Here is an 18,132-nt window from a genome sequence, read left to right on the forward strand (position 1 = left end):
ATTCTCCTAAACATACCCGTTGCTAATTCCATGTGTAGCAGCTCTCGTGAGAGTTTGCTAGCAGCTGCCTGCGGGACAGTGATGAGGAGAAAATGGCTGTAGCAGCCGGCCAGCGGGGAGGGAAAGCACCACTGGTGGACGGGGAGGGAAAGCTCCCGCAGCCCAGCCTGGCCGGCGGGGAAGGAAAGCACCGGCCATGGGGCTAAAGGGAGCAGGGGGAGGAAGGACAGAGAATGGACTGGGGCTGAAGGGGGGAAGGATGGAGAACGGACTGGGGCTGAAGGAAGGGGGGAAAGGACAGAGAATGGGCTGGGGCTGAAGGGAGCGGGCGAAGGACGGAGAATGGACTGGGGCTGAAGGAAGGTGGGGAAGGACGGAGAATGGACTGGGGCTGAAGGAAGTGGGGGAAGGACAGAGAATGGACTGGGGCTGAAGGGAAAGGGGGAATGACAGGGAGAACTGGGGGCATAGATGGTCTGGACCGGATCAGCTAGTTTTCTTTAAAGCACCCCATCTTTATTCCAAAGCACATTGACTGAGTGTCTGACTAGCTAATGTATCCTTCCCAAAGTCTACAAAAGTACTGATGTAACAAAATGCTGCATGCTGCCCATATAATGCATCGATTTTGAAAAAGTGTGTGCCAATTCTTTTTTCCACTTTCTTAAACATTGTGGCTGACATCCAGACTAACATTGTGCCAACATTTTCTGTTGCGCAAGGGGGGAGGTAGTATTAAACTATCTTTCCTTCCCTGTACAGTTATTTGTGCCTCCTGAAATTATGTTCCTGAGGCTCCCCCAGCCCCCAGTAACATAGTTTCAGGAGGCACAAGTGACTGCAGAGGGAAGGGAAGAGAGTAGATCTCCCTTTCTTCTTCATGCAACAGAAAACACTGGCACATTGGCACAGCATTCGTCTGGATGTCAGCCTATGTTTTCAGAAAATGACTTATGAAATATTCTCTGACATTTGAGCAGAATTAAGACACTGATGTCAAACTGCTATCATTTTTGTCTATTTGTCAGCTGAAGATAAACACTTGGGCACGATGAGAGTTTTCTCAAAAGCAAATTCGTGAAAATGCAGAAATCATATTTGCTTTCCTGCTAAATGTTCAAAATATTATAATTAAAGCCCACATCACCACAGTCATGATGTTATGCAGGCATTTGGGGGTAGTTCTTTTGCACTTCAGGCAGGTAGATTGACAGAAATGCTTTGGATCGTGGTCTCCACTAATCCAGTTTTTATTAACGTTGGGATAGTTTCTACTGCTAAAATATTCACAGCCTTAAATATATGAGTAAATCTTCAAAAGGCAAATATTTCTAAAACTGGAATATTCCTCTAAAGACAAAGATGTCTTAAAGATTTTAATCTTCAAGCAACATACTAGTGAAATACACTTAGAAACACACTAGTGGAATGTATTGCAAAGGATGGTGGTGTGCCACTTCAAAGGTGAAGATAAATATCAGCGAGCTCTGAGCACAAGCAACCAGTGTTTTCTTATGGTCAGTTAAAATGTCTCATACAGATAGTTAAAGACTTCTTTGGCTACCATTCAAACACACAGAAAATGTTCTGCCTCCCTCCAGCACCTTTTTCACAGAATCTGAAATAGCTTCCCATAATGTATCAAAGAACAGCATCATTAACTTTAATTACAAGCTACCTTGAATTAAATAACATGTATATTTTAATTTTGAGCTCTCACCAACAGCTGTGGCTAAGTAAATAATTTGGCAGCATACAGACAGGGGATCAAGACATCTGTGCTGAACTAGTTTGCAAATTGCAAAATCAGTTAGAGACTGACATCTAGATTAGAGCAGTGCTGGTTTAACAGTGGTTGACAGCCAGACAATGTTGCACTGTTTTGCACAATGACTGATCAAGCTGTATCAACTCTGCCATTGTGCAATGGGAGAAGGATGGTTTTCAATTATCTCCTGTTCCCCCTGAAGCCCCCCTGTGCCTCCCAAAATATGTGCACCCATTCAGAGGGAAGGGAAGACAGTACAAAATTGCCCCTTGCACGATGGCACGGCACCAATATAACTTGAACAACGTGTCCAACAACATAATGAGGCTATTCTCACGATGGGGGGAAACCGGGCTAAAAAAGCACGCCTGGTTTTTCCCCATTGTGAGAACCAGCGGGCTCAAGAGAGAGCCCAGTGGTTCTCTGGTGGCTAGCTCACCAAAGTAGCCCTCCCCTTAGCCCAGGTTAGCGGAGCAAGTTTTCTGATCATGTGCCACCACAGCGCAGCTCCGCACCATGGTGACACACAAGGAGACCCCCGCCAGGAGGCTGTAAGCAGCCTCCCAGGTTCAGAGGTCTCTCCTGGATGCTTGTTTGTCTGGATGTTAGCCACTTACACCAGTGTAGTCTTAGTCTGGATGTCAGCCAGTGTAATCAGAGAACCTGTTGGTTTTGCTGTTGTTTAAGAAAGCATCTGTCTCAGGATCCTTTCTTTAAACTTAGATAGCAGCCTGCAAGCCAAAATGTTCCATTCTGCCCCAGTCACCTCATTCTGCTTTCTTCTTTGCCCATTTCCAAGCCATATTGCTTCCTTGCTTGCCCCCACTACTTCACACTGGATTATTGTGCCATTTGTTTCCAGATGTTTCACCAGTCCACCCTATCCTTTGGGGAGGAGATCTGGATTTGTGGTAATGAGCATGAATTGTCCCCCTGGCTAAGCAGGGTCTGCCTTGTCTTGCATTTGGATGGGTGATCACATGTGAGTGCTGTAAGGTATTCCCCTCAGGGGACGAGGCCATAGCTCAGCGGAAGAGCATCTGTATGCTTGTTCACTCCCCGGCATCTCCAGGTACAGCTGGGAGTGACTCCTGCCTAAAACCTTGGAGAGCCACTGCCAGTCACTGTAGACAATACTGAGCTAGATGGACCAATGGTCTGGTTTGGTATAAGGCAGCTTCCTATGTTCCTGTGCCAGAGTAACATCTTTGGTTTGCTTGAACTGCTCATGCAATATCAAAATAACATGGAAGCCAACCCACATTCCTTCTTTGCTGGCACAGCACCCCATACGGTGAGGTCTTTTGCAGAGGCAGCTGGTGCGGACGCTGCGGGCGGCACCTTTCACTGTAAATTGCTAGGTGCTTACCTCTCCTCCCGCCACACCTAAAAGCTGTTCCGAGCAGCGGTGTGCCACCCAGCACCTGGATGCAGCAGCGGATCGGCCCTGCCACTCAGCTGGCCTCCGCACATGGGTGGAGGCCATTTGCTGGCCACGCAAATGGCCTCCCCCAGCTGAGTGGCAGAGCCGATCCTCCGCCGCAGCAGGTGCTGGGTGGCACACGGCTGCTCGGAACAGCTTTCGGGCACAGCAGGAGGAGAAGGAAGCACCTAGCAATTTACAGTGAAAGGTGCCTCCCGCCGCCACCCCGGGGGTGCCTGCACCAGCCACCGCTGATTGACAGCAGGCATGGCTCGGACCAAATCCAGATGAGTAACAGCTATTTGGAAAAACCGACAGTAAATGCCTGATGGGCCTGATGCATTTTACAACTCAGGCACGACTGTTTATTGTCCTCTTGTTCTTTTGGCATGTTTATATTTGCAGCTTCTGTGAAAATGGCCATGAGTGCTACAAGATTCAATCTTTTACCACAACATTAAAGGGAAGTTATAGAGTATTATCTGAATCCAGCCAAAGTCAATGAAAAATCATATGATCCCTCAAATCCATCAGGATAAGGCATGTGTGGGAAAGTAAAGACAATAACAAATCTGTTATTGTTATTCATCCCTTACAATGAAGGGATGGCGTTGTAAACATATAGAACATGAACAGTGAAGCTGTCAGAAGATATACTTTTTAAAAAGCAGTTCTTCCAAGTTCCATTTAATATTCTGCACTGGCACATGCCACTTCCAACAAGGTAGGGAACTATTTCTTACCATTAGTTATACTGTGAAACAATGACAGAATTCTCCGAGCTACTTTCTTTCTCAGTAAAGATGAAGGAATTCTTACAAAACATTCAGCAGTTCACTGTTACTCAGTAAGTCATTCAAAAATTTTTTTAAAAAAATAGAATTGGCCTATCCTATTCTATTTTAGCTATATTAATAACAATGTTGATCTAACTCCAATAGCCTGGGGAAATCAATTCATGGACTCAACTGTACTGAGATCTCCAGAAAGAATGTTATATTATTGAAGCTTTGCATGCTGGTGCAAAGCTCTTAAAACCCTAGCAGGTATAAAGATGTATTAAATTCTCTTTCTGCAGAATTGTTAAGTAATAGAGACATCTTTGCTTTATAATCATGACCATAATGAACCCCAGGCACTGTCGCATTCTATGGACATATCCATTGCCAAATAGAAGCCAAAAAGAGTGTTGGACTAGGACCAGTGAAACCTGAGTTCAAATCCCCATTCAGCCATAAGTTTTAAGTTTTTGTATATATTTTAACTTGTTTTATACTATTGTTAACTGCCCAGAGACGTATGTTTGGGGCGGTGTACAAATGTAATACATACATACATACATACATACATACATACTCACTGGGTCAGACACTAATCTCTAAGCCTAACATACTTCACAGAGTTGTTGTGGGAATAAACACAACCATGTGGACTCTGGGCTTCTTGGAGGAATAGCAGGATATAAATGTTTGTTTGTATGTATAAATAAATAAAATTGTGTTGCCAGTACACAGCAAGAGGAAGGGAAGAAACTACAAAAATCTGATAGAAAAACATGACCTTACTTGCAGGCAGGGGCGTAGCAAGGTTGGAGTGGGCCCAGAGACAAGATTTTAAAATGGGCCCCCCCCACAAAGTCCAGGGCCTCCGCACACCCCAGGCCCCCAAGGATTTAAGTCTGATATTCCAAAATAAGTATGCTGCCTGCAAATACATTTCACTGAATACACACACACACGTCACAATATATAGTGATATACATTGAGTACTATACATTTGTATTACTTTTAATGCCTAGAACACACTAGAAAGATGAATTATTAAAATGGGCCCCTCGCTGCAGATTAGCAAAGGAGACTTTCAACCATGCAGGGTGAACCTATGTTTGTTTTCCCAGAATTCTGAACAAATTCAGTCAAGTTTGATTGCAGGAGGTTTTTCACAGGAGGCTTTTAAAGCCCTTTAAGACACATCTCCTCTGGAATGGAGGTGCTGCATTCACATGTTGGCCAGATTTACCCTGAAGTCCCTGCAAGTTATTGGGGAGCAGTTCACACACATGAAAAATAAAATAAAAGCACCACACATGCTTCACAGTTCTCACTCAGACCTTCTGGGTTGCAAAACAACTTGAACATAAGTGCATTTATAAATGAATGAATGAATAAATAAATAAAATTAATAAAATACTGTTCCAGAAGTTTTTGCAATTTTCTGCCATGAAACAAGCCACTTATAGGACTTTTTAGATAGTTTTTTTAAGTCAGCAAATTTTCCAAGCTGTTTCAAAATAAATATTCAGAGACTTCTCGGTCCCTCCCCCCCCCATATCCAAGCCCTATGGCAAGCAGATCCCTATATATGGGGGGCGGGAAAGGTAACCACAAAAAGGAGTTCACACTCTACCTGGAAAATGCTGGTCTGGGTTAAGCAGGGCAGCAAGGGGTCTTCTGCTGCAGAGAACACTCTGGCTGCCTCCTCCTTCCTGGCTGGCTTGGGCCCTACTCGAGTTCAGGCTTCACTGCGGCCTACACTGAGGCCTCCGTGGAAGCCCCGCCCACCCGCCGATCAGCTGAGAGGCGGGAGAAAAGGAGCTCTTTGCAGCTTGCCTGCTGCTTCGATTTTGGGCCAGCAGAACAAGCAGGAGAGACGGCGAAGAGGGCAAGTGGCTGAGAGGCTATGGGGCTGGGCAGGGGGCAATGGGGAGTCACATGAGGTGCCTCTGGGGTGCCCCTCCAGGCAGTGGGGCCCCCAGACAACTGTCTCCCCTTGCCCTATCATTGTTACGCGCCTGCTTGCAGGGATATTTCAATTGTCAGGCTTTGAAATCATCTAAACAAGCCTATCGCTTTTCACATGTTTAAGTGCCATAGAGAATTATTACATCTTCTGCTCTAAAAACTGGTCTAGACAGACAAACCTATCATGTGATAAAACTGTCCCTAGAACGTAGGATTTAGAAGTGGATCTAAACAAAGTCGGAATGTAGATTAGAAGTGAGGGATTGCATGACTGAATGGTCCTCCCACCCCAACAATCCCTAAAAACACTAAAAACAAATACATTAGGGAGAAGATTAGGAATGATGCTTCCTTCATACATCGTTTACTATCTACAGAGAGTGTTTATATATATATATATATATATATATATATATATATATATATATATATATATACACACACACACACACACACACATACACACACACACGAGCATAAACACATGCAATTCCCCACTACACACTGAAGTGGTACTACAAGGTTGTTTTACCCCCAGGTAAGCTGTTTCCCTAGATTAGGCCAAAAATGTTCCTTTGCTAAGACTGCTTTGCATAGCTGGTTGGCTCCCTCTGTATTTAATATTGTATAGTTATGGTACAAGGGCTTGCACATTTATATGCAGGGAGGCAGGAACAGTATAGTGTCTCATATATAGGGCCCTCAGCATCACAGTCCATAAATGGGAAGTGCTACAAGACATGGAACTAGGAGTTCAATGACCCATGATCAATAAAATTTCAGCAGGCAAGCCGCAGTTTAAGTTTATGAAGGAGTTGGGAAGAAGGGCAGGATCAGAAACATGATGAGATTGGAAGCATGTTATGCATTGCTGTTTGTTTTATACTGTGAAATTGTTTTAACTGTTTTATTCTGTGAAAGTGCTTTGTTTTTTTATTTTGTTTTTGTATTGCGTTTTGAATTCTGCACTTTGCACCTGGGCACTTTCAAGATAAACCCTTACCACAGTGCCACTACGGATCTGCAAAGTGTGCTTCCATACTTCCTGTGGTGTGACACTACAGTCCCTGCGCTGACAGCAAGGTGCCGTTCACATTTCCAATGCCTTCTTTCAGATTTTATTGCCACATGACAGTCTTGTAACATCGCATGTGTGGCACAAATAAGTAGCTGTATTTCTCCATTGTGGAGTTTTCGCAAGACTGCTCCCCCCGCTGGTGGCTTTGCACAACAGCCTTTATTTACAGTTTCAATGCGTTCTGCCCAACCCTGAAGCATTTTACCACTGTTGAGCAGGTAATCTGGAAAGCACCCTAGGGAAGCAATAATGTGGAGGTTAGTACTATAGTTTTAAACATCACAGGAGAAAATGCTAAAGGGACTAGGCAACATGATATCGGCTTATGCTTTTGTCAACATATACAAACTGACAAAGCAGCACTGATTACAAAATGTAAGAATGTACAATTACGTTTCCATCCCATAGCTGAGGATAGTGCAGACAAGTTCACTAAAATGGGGCTCTTGCAATTTCTTGGATTGTTTTCGATTGAACGATTGAACTTTTATCATTAGTCTTGTTTTTGTTACTTGGCGAGGGAGCTCTGCAAGATACAGATGAAAGGAATTACAGTAAAGGATTTGCACAGGAACATAGAAGCACCTGGAACCTGCACCAATGTGCGATGTAAAAATTTGATATATCACTTCAGGAAGTTTACCTTTGAATAATTCAAGCACAATATAGCTAGAGATTTGCAGGTGAATATTAATGTAGCACATCTACATGTTTCTCCTCAGACTTTATTAATCCAGTGAAGATATAAAACTGCCTTATAGACTGAATCAGATAGACTGAATCTATTTACTCCATGCACCAGTATTTACTCCATGAACCAGGCCCACAAATTTGGGTCATTGGTACCATCTCAGGGAACGAATGCTCATAGTGATTTTTGGCAACATTACCCCTCTGGAGATGAAAAATAGGCAATAGCATTGTTGCACTTATAGCTTTCTGTGTGATATTACCCCTTCTTTATTCCTATCCCCAAACAATTAGGGTATGATTGCAGTCATTTTTGTATAGAGGAAAGGGTTAGGGTAAAGTTAGGGCTTAGAGTAACAAATCATTGTACTTTCTCCATTGAGTAATTTTTGGAGGACATTCTTGCCCATTTCCATTTCTCTGACCACATTGATAAAATTTTATAGTAGTTTATGTGTTCTTAAAACTTGTAAAAAGTTTTAAAACACCATTGCCAATTTGGCTGCTGCAAGCCTGATGGTCAGGACAATAAAAGCATGATAACACACTGAAAGCTGAATGTATTACAATGCTATCACCTATTTTCATCTCTAGAGTGCAGAATTTGCCAAAACTTGCAATGAGCACTCATGCCCCCAGATGGTACCAACCCACCCAGCTGGCTTATGAATCTGGCAATGACTCTTCAAGGTCTCATGCAGAGAGCACAGCTAACTGAGAACCCTTTTTAATGGAGATACCAGTGACATACTTGAGACCTTATGCAAGCAAGACATGTGCACTGTCGTTCAGCGATGAGACCACCCATGGCATCATTATATCACAAACATGCATCTGAAAATTTTAAACAATCAAAATAAAAGTCATCATCTTGAAACAGTTTACTAGAAAGATTTTCGTGGTATCTTAATAACCTAGACCTAGGAAATCATATCCTCTACTTTATAAACAAAAACAAGCCTACTAAACAATTAACTGGATGAAGTGAATTATCTAAGTATGGTCTGAGAGAAGCACCATGAAATACTAATACGGAGTGAGCCATCTGCATAATTGTTTCAAAGGTCTAGTTCATTTTATAAACACAGCACAATATTTTGAACCTAGAAAAATGTGATACTAGAGAGATAGTCCATTCATTATAATGATAATTGTTATGTGGAAAGAGGTTGTATGAGTGTAATGAGCAGCTGTTGAAAATAATTTGGGGTGTATTGACTGACCACTGAAGAATTCCTTCCCTATCCTCCATTCCATCAATTATTAAAACATGCTGAAGCATTTAATTTCATCTCTCCTTTCTAGCTCTTTGAAGTCTGTGTGTTCCCCTCATGCACAACTCACTCAAAAAAGCACATATACAGTAAGGCTGGGTTTTAGGTTGCTCATGTAAGTAGTGTATAACTATTTGTCCCCCAATGAAGTGATCTTCACTATTTTTCAAGCGGGGACTACTTTGGAAAAAGCCTTTCAACGCGAGAGCCAGGTCCCCCTGTGCTGACTTCAGTAGAGTGCTGTGTTTTTCCTCAGTGTTTGGAGGGCACTTTGAGGTGGAGCACTCTCTTACGAGCTCCAGGAGGAAAGCACTGAGAAGGGCGACACTTCCCAGCACTCTGTGCATGCCTTCCAAGACGGTGCAGGGGCTCAAGAGGGCTCCTTTTCCCTTAGAGGAGCCCCCTCCTCAGTGCTGGGCAAAACACAGCACTGCACAGTGAGAGTGCACCTTCAAGGGGGACTGTGCAGAGTATTCCGCTTTGGCCAATGTTTTACACAGACCCAATAAACAAGTAGTCAAGGGAGGTCACACTTAGACTTGATGGGGGCCACCACTGGCCCTCAGGCCTTGCAATGAAGAGCACTGCCCCAACATGTGGACTTTGACCCATGCTTCACACTTTCCCCAATCCTGGCACATTTTGAGAACTGACTCAATGAGAGCTTAGGTTGACATATGAGACGTGAGTGACTTTATTGGAGGAGCCTGCTCAAATACAAACTAGTGTCTTTGGTGTCAAAGGTCATAAATAGCTTTTAGACAATGGGCAGGTTCAGAATAGCAAAGCAGGCAGGAAGCAGTGGTTCCCAGCAAGCCTGCTCTCCTGCCACTCGCTGGTATTTCTTCCAATTTCTATGTTGTTTTAATCCAGAAACATTGGGTGGAGAATATCAGGCATGCCCTCAACTCCTGCTGTAGGCTTCCAGTAGCATCTGGTGGGCCACTTTGTGAAACAGGATGCTGGACTAGATGGGCCTTGGGCCCGATCCAGCGGGGCTGTTCTTATGTTCTTATGACTGTGCCGAAAGGTCCTGGGAAAGTCAGATTGCCTGTAATTCTGTTTCAGCCTCTGTTACAAGCTTGGCACAAAATCTACTGAAAGCCATGTAACCTCAGCTTTCTCTATGTGTTACATGGCAGAAATAAGCATGACCAATTTTGGAAAGTATTCTGAGATGTTTAGACAAAAAATAAAGATGCAAAATAACCCTTTATTACTTAATAACTTCTAAGCCATGCGGATGGAAACAGGATAACAAGGAACTGGGCTGGCGAGACTGCTGGGCTCCAGAATGAAAAAACTATTCCATAAGTACACAGTATTATTATGAATACTGACAATTTTCAAATTGCAATCTTCACCTTCCCGCTAGTGTTTTAGAATAGAACAAAGGATACTTGCAATTTTTCAGTCTTTGGTTTTTACTTAAATCCATGGACACAAAGGTTGTTACTTCTTGCAAACAATAATTTTCTCTAGAAGAATCTGCCTTTGAAGTGAACATGGGATTGTTTAGCACTGTAAAACTGCCATGTTCTCACACTTCATGCTACAATCCCAAGTTTGTCATAAATATAGTATATGGCACTATCTTAAAGTACAGGCAAACTAAGACTAAAACATAAGTAATGAAACTGTAACATAGGCAAAAACAAGGGAACAATCCTGCCAACACCTTTAAGTCCGATTGAATTAAATGGGAAAGATTTAAGAAATCTCAACAGTTTAATTGAGATCAATGTGACTTTAAAGTGATTGCCTTTGGCTAAATTATGCCCCATGTTTTTTAAACAAAATAAATGAGATATTTATTAACATTTAGTTCAAGCAATTCCATTTAAAAATAAACCTGTTTACAATTTAAGTTTAATACAAAACATGCTATTGCTCAAATCTATAGTGTTTTCATTTATACACACATGGAAAAAATAAAGCATACAGATTTTATGAGCCTCTATCAGAAGTTGTATTAAAGCCACTCCTCCATATAAAGAATTCATAGGAAAATATCTAACTTTTGAGGTCATATAAAAGTTCACACAACACAGGAGCAGAGGCTGAAAACAGTCAAGGTCTTTTATGGCCTTTGACACCAGAAGACATCATTTTATATTTCATCAGGTTAAGCTGCTAAGGCCAGTGGCTGAGATGCTGCACAGGCTTATAAGGGCGGAGCAAGAGCTCCATCCTCACAAGCAGCAAGGGAGAGGGCAAGCAGAGGAGGGGAAAGTGATTTTCAACTCCCAGCAAAAGCCCTTTTTGCATCCAGGAATATGTCTATGAGCAGCCCTTACAGACCTATTATTGAACACAACAAGAGCTTTTGCAGAGAGGGAAGAGAATATAGAATGACATGCAGGAAATTTCCTGGTTGCTTGCAAGGATGGAGCTCTTGCTTCACTCTCATAAGCCTGTGCGACTCGTCCTCCACTGATATGGGCCTCGTTAAAGTATAACATGAAACCATGGTTTAGTGCTACATGAATGAGCCTAAGGGAGCTGCAGCCTTGCACACCCCCTCTTTTATCCACTTCTTTCATGCATGAGAGGACAGTGAAAGATTCTTCCCCAAGAAAACACTGCAGCTTTTCATAGGAACTCTGGGAATTGCAGTTTCTTCACTAACTAGAGTTAGAACAAATCAGGATATCAAACCACAGTTTGATCCTGATTTTATATTCTAGCTAGTTCTAACTATAGTTGGTTAACATACCACACTTCTATTAGTTCTGCCACAACAAGGAGATACAGTTTAGTGCAAACTTTCATTCTCTTCACATGGAGGGGAATATGTAAGTCCACAGCTCCATTACACTCATTCACATAGCTCTAAACCATGGTCTAGCATTACATCTGAAGCAGGCAGTGGTCTGATGCAAATATTTAACTAGCATATCCAAATCTATTCTCAAAACAAGGGAACATTACACCACAGCCATCAAGGAAACAGAGCAGATTCACAAATTACATTTTCTTGTCATAGGATTCCTCCTACAAGCGACTCCCAAGTGTATGACATGTTTATGTAAATGCAAGATGTATGTTCATTCTACAGGTTGATTGCTTACTTACCAAACCATAAACCCTGGAGCCAGGGCTGCACACTGGCAGTCTGGGTTGTTCTGGTATCTGATGAAGAACCCCTGTTTATTTTTATGTTTTGAAAGCAAATTTTTAGCCTTCCTGGCTGTGTGGGGATATGTTTGAAGTCATCCTGCCAACATCTGCAAAGGCTCCATTGTCCATGGGGACTGGAATGATTATATCTTACTTGGCTCAACATGACCTTCAATAACACTCTTTTGCTTATTTACCACTGGCTTTTGCTTACAAATATCTTTCCTCCCACCATTATACCCACCTGCAAAATCAAAATCCCAGTTACACAAATACTCCAGTTTAAAGATTAAAGCATTTAAATTCCACATATTTCCACAATTTATTAATTTACATAGCTTAGTACAAAATTTGGATAGTCTGCATTTCTATCCCACCTCCCTGCAAGGAGCTCAGGAAACTATACATGGTGTTCTTCCTCATATTATCTTCCTAGACAACCTGTGGGGTGGGCTAGGCCAACTGAGAGGTAGAGCCACCTAGAAACTCTCACAGCTAAGCTGACATGTGAACCTAGGGTTTCTACATCTTGACACAACACTCCAGGTACTGTATTATACTACGTTGTCTCAAGTCTTGTAGGACCATAAACCTTTGCAAGAGTCTGAGCATCAGACAGGAAATACTGCTTATCTTCTAGATCCTTGTACTTCCATAGTATAGGAAGAGGTTTAAATGTTCACATAATTTCTTCCCCTGGAGAAAGAAATCTTGCATTTTAACTTACTTTCCAGTAGGCTTGTGAAATCACATGGCATTCCGTGTGTGCGTGTGTCCCCCTATCAATTTCACAATGCCTGGGCCAATATGAACCAAATTGGGTACAGTTCTAGGGTTACAAAGGGACACCTCAACGGCATAGTTTGTGATGATGTAGTCTACCCCAATTCAAGATGGCAGATGTGTAAATGTTTGAGGCGCAAGAGAGATAACTTGTGGACCACCTAACTGATTTGAATCAAATTTGCTACAGCTGTAGGGACACATAGGGATGCCTCAGTAAGGTAGTTTGTGTTTATGTCATCCACCCCAATTCAATATGGCAGATATGTGAATGTTTGAGGTGCAAGTGGGCTAATTTGTGGACCGTTGAAACGATTTGAACCAAATTGGGTACAGTTGAAGTGAATGACACATAGGGACAACTCAAGGGCATAGTTTGTGATGATGCCATCCACCCCAGTTCAAGATGGCAGACACGTAAACATTTGCGGCACACTTGGGCTAGCCGCCTGTGAACTGTCATCCACCACAATTCAAGATGCCAGACGCATGAATGTTTGAGGTACAAGTGGGCTAACCTGTGAACTGCCTAACCAATCTGGAATAAATTTAGTACAGTTGTACGGACAGTGAAAGGAAAGTAGGCAGATTAGTTCTTACTAAAACAACTTGTTATTGTCAAGAAGGTGGAACTTGGTCTGAGCGGTATCAAACAGAGTTGATTTACACATCCCATCCCCATGCTTCTTCATGTCCTATTTAGAACTTTTGCATCCATGTGCCACTCCTGATGGAGGGCAATTTGTGCATATTTCCATGGGGAATGGAACCAAATGTAATAATAATAATACACTACTTTTCAACATAAAGTTCACAATAAAGTTTACATATCATAAGGAATGAGAAGAATGAGAAAATGGTTCTCTGTCCCAAAGGGGTTCATAACTGAAAAAGAAACACAAGACAGACACTAGCAACACCCACTCGAGGGATGCTATGCTGGTAAGAACAGAGACATTTGCTATCCCCCAAGTCCATATTAGTCATTACTTTAAAAGGTATCTCTGATCCATGCATGACAAGTTCTGTTCTGCATATGGCAGAAACACAGACAGAAAGCAAGGGGCACTTACACCTCCACTATGTGCAAAGCAAGCAACTCTTGGCAGAAAGAAAGAGAGAAAAGAAGGATCAGACTTTCTTGTCACAGCCTAGTAAGAAAGCACAGAGAGATGATTACCCAGAAGTATTAAGAGTCTTGCACAAGATACTGCTAGTACCAGTACTAAGCAAGCCAATACAATGATTCCTGGAGAGTTGCTCTAGCCATCACAGTTCTGCCCATTCACACTAAAGCTACAATGTTTTTAAGGCTGGAATTCACATTCAGGCTGCATTTATTTGGGAGTAAATGTCATTTAAAATAGAAGGGCTTTTTTCTGAATAAACATGCATATCTCATTTAGAACAAACTGCATTCTGTCCTCTGAACTGCAAGTTGCTTCACAAACTTTATAGTATACTTATTTAAAACAAACTGTATTCTGTCCTCTGAATTGCAAGTTGCTTAACCATCTGTATACTTATTTTAACACACTCTTCTCGAAAATCTCTTCAGGACTGAAATGGAGTGTGGGAATTTGGATTTTTTGCTTTTTAAATTGTTTTGGTGGCTTCAGTGGTAGTTTCTTGGCAGCTGTTACAAATCATCCTACAAGCTTATCACCAAAGTCTGTGTGGGAAATTTTGATTTTGGTCAGAGACAATGCTGGTGAATGCCCTTCTGTGAAGATTATCAGACAATTTTATTACACAAGGACATCTCAAATGCATTCTCTCTCTCTCTCTCTCTCTCTCTCTCTCTCTCTCTCTTTTGTGACTTCGTGTGAAAATGCCAAGGAACAGAATGTTTTAAAGGACTTTCTTACACTGTTTACAACAGTTAACTCGATTAAAAACCACACAGATTCTTGTTGCCGTTCAGCTGTGTTTCCCCACAGGCTGTATTATAGCTCTCCAACCAGTCCCACAGCATTGAATGATGTCATGGGATCAGTTCAGCGAGATGAAAGGCATAAAGCGGAACCCGCTGGCACTGGGGAAAGCTTCCAACACACAATCCACGACGAGCACAGCTTGGGAACGACAACAGAAAAAAAAAGCCTACAGCTCCAAACATTCAGCTCCAAGAACCATATATTTTCCCTCTCACAACGAAAAAGTAGGGTAGGTGGGCCTATCGTGAGCATTTTTTCTTAAACGTCTTTGAGAAGCAGGGGAAGGCAGAACTGAGTACGACTACTACCTGCTAAAAAGAAAGCTCTTTCTCTCCAGTCTCCAAAGCAGTGCCTTTGATGTATGGCAACAGATCACTGATCAGATTACAGGCATTTGGTCTCACTGCTCGTCTGCCTTTGATCTGTGTGCTTAATTTTATTTTCCTGGATTTGAAGTTTGCCTGGGCTTGTGCTGACATACTTTTTTTTAAAAGAGGAGATGAAGGCATTTAATACAGAAGCTCTGGCAGAGTGAAATTCAGTTGCAGAAAGGGTGACTATTGGATAAACGTCAGCATACATCAGGTACTGTATCTTTTTTTTAAAAAAATCTTTAATTTTACAATGCATTGAAGGGTTGTCATTTATATAATGGAAGGGTTAGTTTGAGAGACTACTAGATGATACAGAACTTCTACATGGATTTTTACAGTTTTAAGACATACAGGCATCTCTCTGAATGAATCTATTGTGTGCTGTTTTATTGAGAACTACTCAGAAATAAGGCTGGGGGGTGTCAAAATTAAAACCTTGTGACTATAGTATTCTTGATTAGCTCTATGTTTTTGTTTTTCCTTACCCAGCTGCGATTTCTTCTGTTTAACTCTTTCAATATTACTTTCAATATAATTTTCCAGATTTAGGTAGCATAATATGTGGAGCTTAACAATTCTTTAGATTCACTTAATCAGTATATAAACAGCTGAAATCTTCAAGTGTATGTGCTCTCACAACCTCTTTGGAAGAAAGGGAATGTATCTTTTGATATTATGTGAGGATCATAGCCGATAGATACAATCCAGTTACACTTGGACCGGTAAGGGGAGTCCCATTGATTTCCATTGAAATCAATGGGACTCACCTCAGAGCAACTGTGTTTAGTTGTTAGCCTCACTGAAGACACTGACATGTAGCATAAACTACATCCGGGAGACATGCTCCCAAGTTTTGTATGGTATATCTGGTTGTAGGATTTCAGCCTTTGGCTCTGATCCAAACTTCTGTGTGTGCTCCAGTGTGCACAAGGTCAGGTTCTCCAACTGACTGCATTGTTAGGACAGCAGCTCCGCATGCAGATGGAGATGCTGCAAAATGCTAAACTCAGTTGAAAAACTCTTCCATACACTGGAATTCTGTACACACAATGGCACTCTTCCTCTGCATGAAAGGAATCCCTGGATCAGATATTTTGTCTCTTAGATCCGTGTCTTGTCTCTGCTTGCTCTTTCACTCTCATCCATTTTAAGACCATGCTCAAATATGTATTCATTTCAAGCCTTGCATTTTAATATTAACAACTCTATATAGATAATCAATATTTATAATGTGGTCCTTCTTTGTAAAGAATATTAACAGACGTTTAAAATCCATTTCATCCTTTTTAGAATTCTAAATAGCAGAAATCATATAGGCTGCTTTATATGCTTGTTCATACAAGTGTTGTATCTTCATATCTTAATCAGATAATGCATACTTTTTAAAAAAAGAACTTGAAGGTAGTTTAATAAGGAATTTTTAAAAAACTTTTAAACAAATCCCAGTTTTACAGCAAGGTGGCCAAAAGGTTGACATTGAAACCAGACCACTAACTTATGGTTTGCTTCGGATTTTTTTAACCACCTAATACCTAGAACATGCTAACTGAGGATTAACTGCTCTTAACATATTTTAGTATTGAACATCTGTTAAAGGGTTTGGTTGTTATGTTTGAAAACCCAGCTTCTCAATATGAGATCATGGCCATATTTTTTAGGACCTATAATCTTCTACTATAAGACCCCTGGCTAGACATTCAAATACTCCAAAGAACATTAGTTGTTCTATTGACTAAAAGGAAGCTAAAGACTTCTTAACAATCTTGTTCCCAGTGCTGTTGTGTACATATGAGAACTGGATACTAACGGATCAGTGTTCTAAATTAACTCCTAGCATACAGTAAACTAGAGTTTATTTAGGTCTTTGCATAAGATCCTTAATATAAAGTCCATCAGCCTTTACAATGTCTCTCTTCTTCCTATTGCTTATAGTAAAAATCAGTAAGGCTTGACATGCATACTACACAGTTGCCAATCTGCCACTTGATTTGTTTTCTAAAAATAACATATCTATTTCCCATTTCATTTTCCCTTCTATATCCCTGTTTTATAAGAGATTGATATTAAAATTTTCTAGTATTCCTATTATTATCTAGCAATTTCTTTTATACCAATTCTGTTATCACAGAAGCTTTATCAGCATAAACACTGGCTCCAATTTTTACTATCATGGTTTACTAAAATACTAAAAGAAAAATGTAATTGGTTCTACAGTATGTGTTGTGGCAGTCTGAATGGTAAATATTGTCCCTCTGAGACTGATTCCAGTTTCCCCAGAGGCCATTTAATTTCTTGGTTTAATCATCACAAGACATATGATTTAGGCAACTGTGCATTATTGGCATCTTCTTTTGATTTGTCAATATTCTTATTGACTACCCTGCTGGTATTATCAGTTCACCTTCAATCCATTCATCTATTTTTAAAATCAAATTTTAATAGAAGTACTTTTGGCTGTTAGGCTCATACATTCATACTTAAGGTGATCTTGAAGTTCCTTCTAGCTTTCCTTTTAACATCAAGAATCTACCCTCTTTGACTTTTAAGATCTATTTTATATAAACAGCCCTGCACACGAATGGTGCTATATAAATAAATACAGTGCCTAACAGCATGTATCTATAATGTCCATTATAATGTGATTTGATATTTCTTTAAAGGAACGGTATATCATACATCAGCACAGACTAAAACAAATACTTACATTTTCCCCTAGTGTAGATTTCTTGAATAAAAATAAGAAATCTACTTTTTTCCTTCAACAATTTTGCCACTCCTCTCCTTTAGGAGGACTAATTAAAGCTGCCACACTTCAAGTCATCTGTTTTAATTTATTCAACACCTTTATTATTCAAAACCATATAAATAGTTCTATAGTCTGCATTAATGAACTTGACTTGAAGAACTAGACACACATTACTCCCCATCAGAAGCTATAGTAAAG

At 41.0% G+C, this 18,132-nt stretch overlaps 2 protein-coding genes across 11 annotated transcripts in view; one reads left to right on the top strand and one right to left on the bottom strand.

The window, feature by feature from the left end:
- SACS (sacsin molecular chaperone) overlaps positions 1–18,132 on the bottom strand; it is a 143,706-nt gene that overhangs the window by 102,793 nt on the left and 22,781 nt on the right. Inside the window, exon 1 of one of the 8 annotated variants that reach the window (XM_053311817.1) lies at positions 5,598–5,687. The exons of 6 other annotated variants lie outside the window; for them this stretch is intronic. The gene's annotated coding sequence lies outside the window, so the exon portion shown is untranslated. Of the gene's footprint in view, positions 1–5,597; positions 5,688–18,132 lie in introns of those variants that run through there. One more of the 8 variants, XM_053311818.1, reaches the window with a different exon arrangement.
- The window catches only part of TNFRSF19 (TNF receptor superfamily member 19), a 101,198-nt gene continuing 97,976 nt past the window's right edge, over positions 14,911–18,132 (top strand). For 2 of the 3 annotated variants that reach the window (XM_053311823.1, XM_053311822.1), the window contains exon 1: positions 14,911–15,399. The gene's annotated coding sequence lies outside the window, so the exon portion shown is untranslated. The remainder of the gene's footprint in view (positions 15,400–18,132) is intronic. The other variant, XM_053311825.1, reaches the window with a different exon arrangement.

This window comes from Hemicordylus capensis, chromosome 3, assembly GCF_027244095.1.
Source record: "Hemicordylus capensis ecotype Gifberg chromosome 3, rHemCap1.1.pri, whole genome shotgun sequence".
Classification (NCBI taxonomy): domain Eukaryota; kingdom Metazoa; phylum Chordata; class Lepidosauria; order Squamata; family Cordylidae; genus Hemicordylus; species Hemicordylus capensis.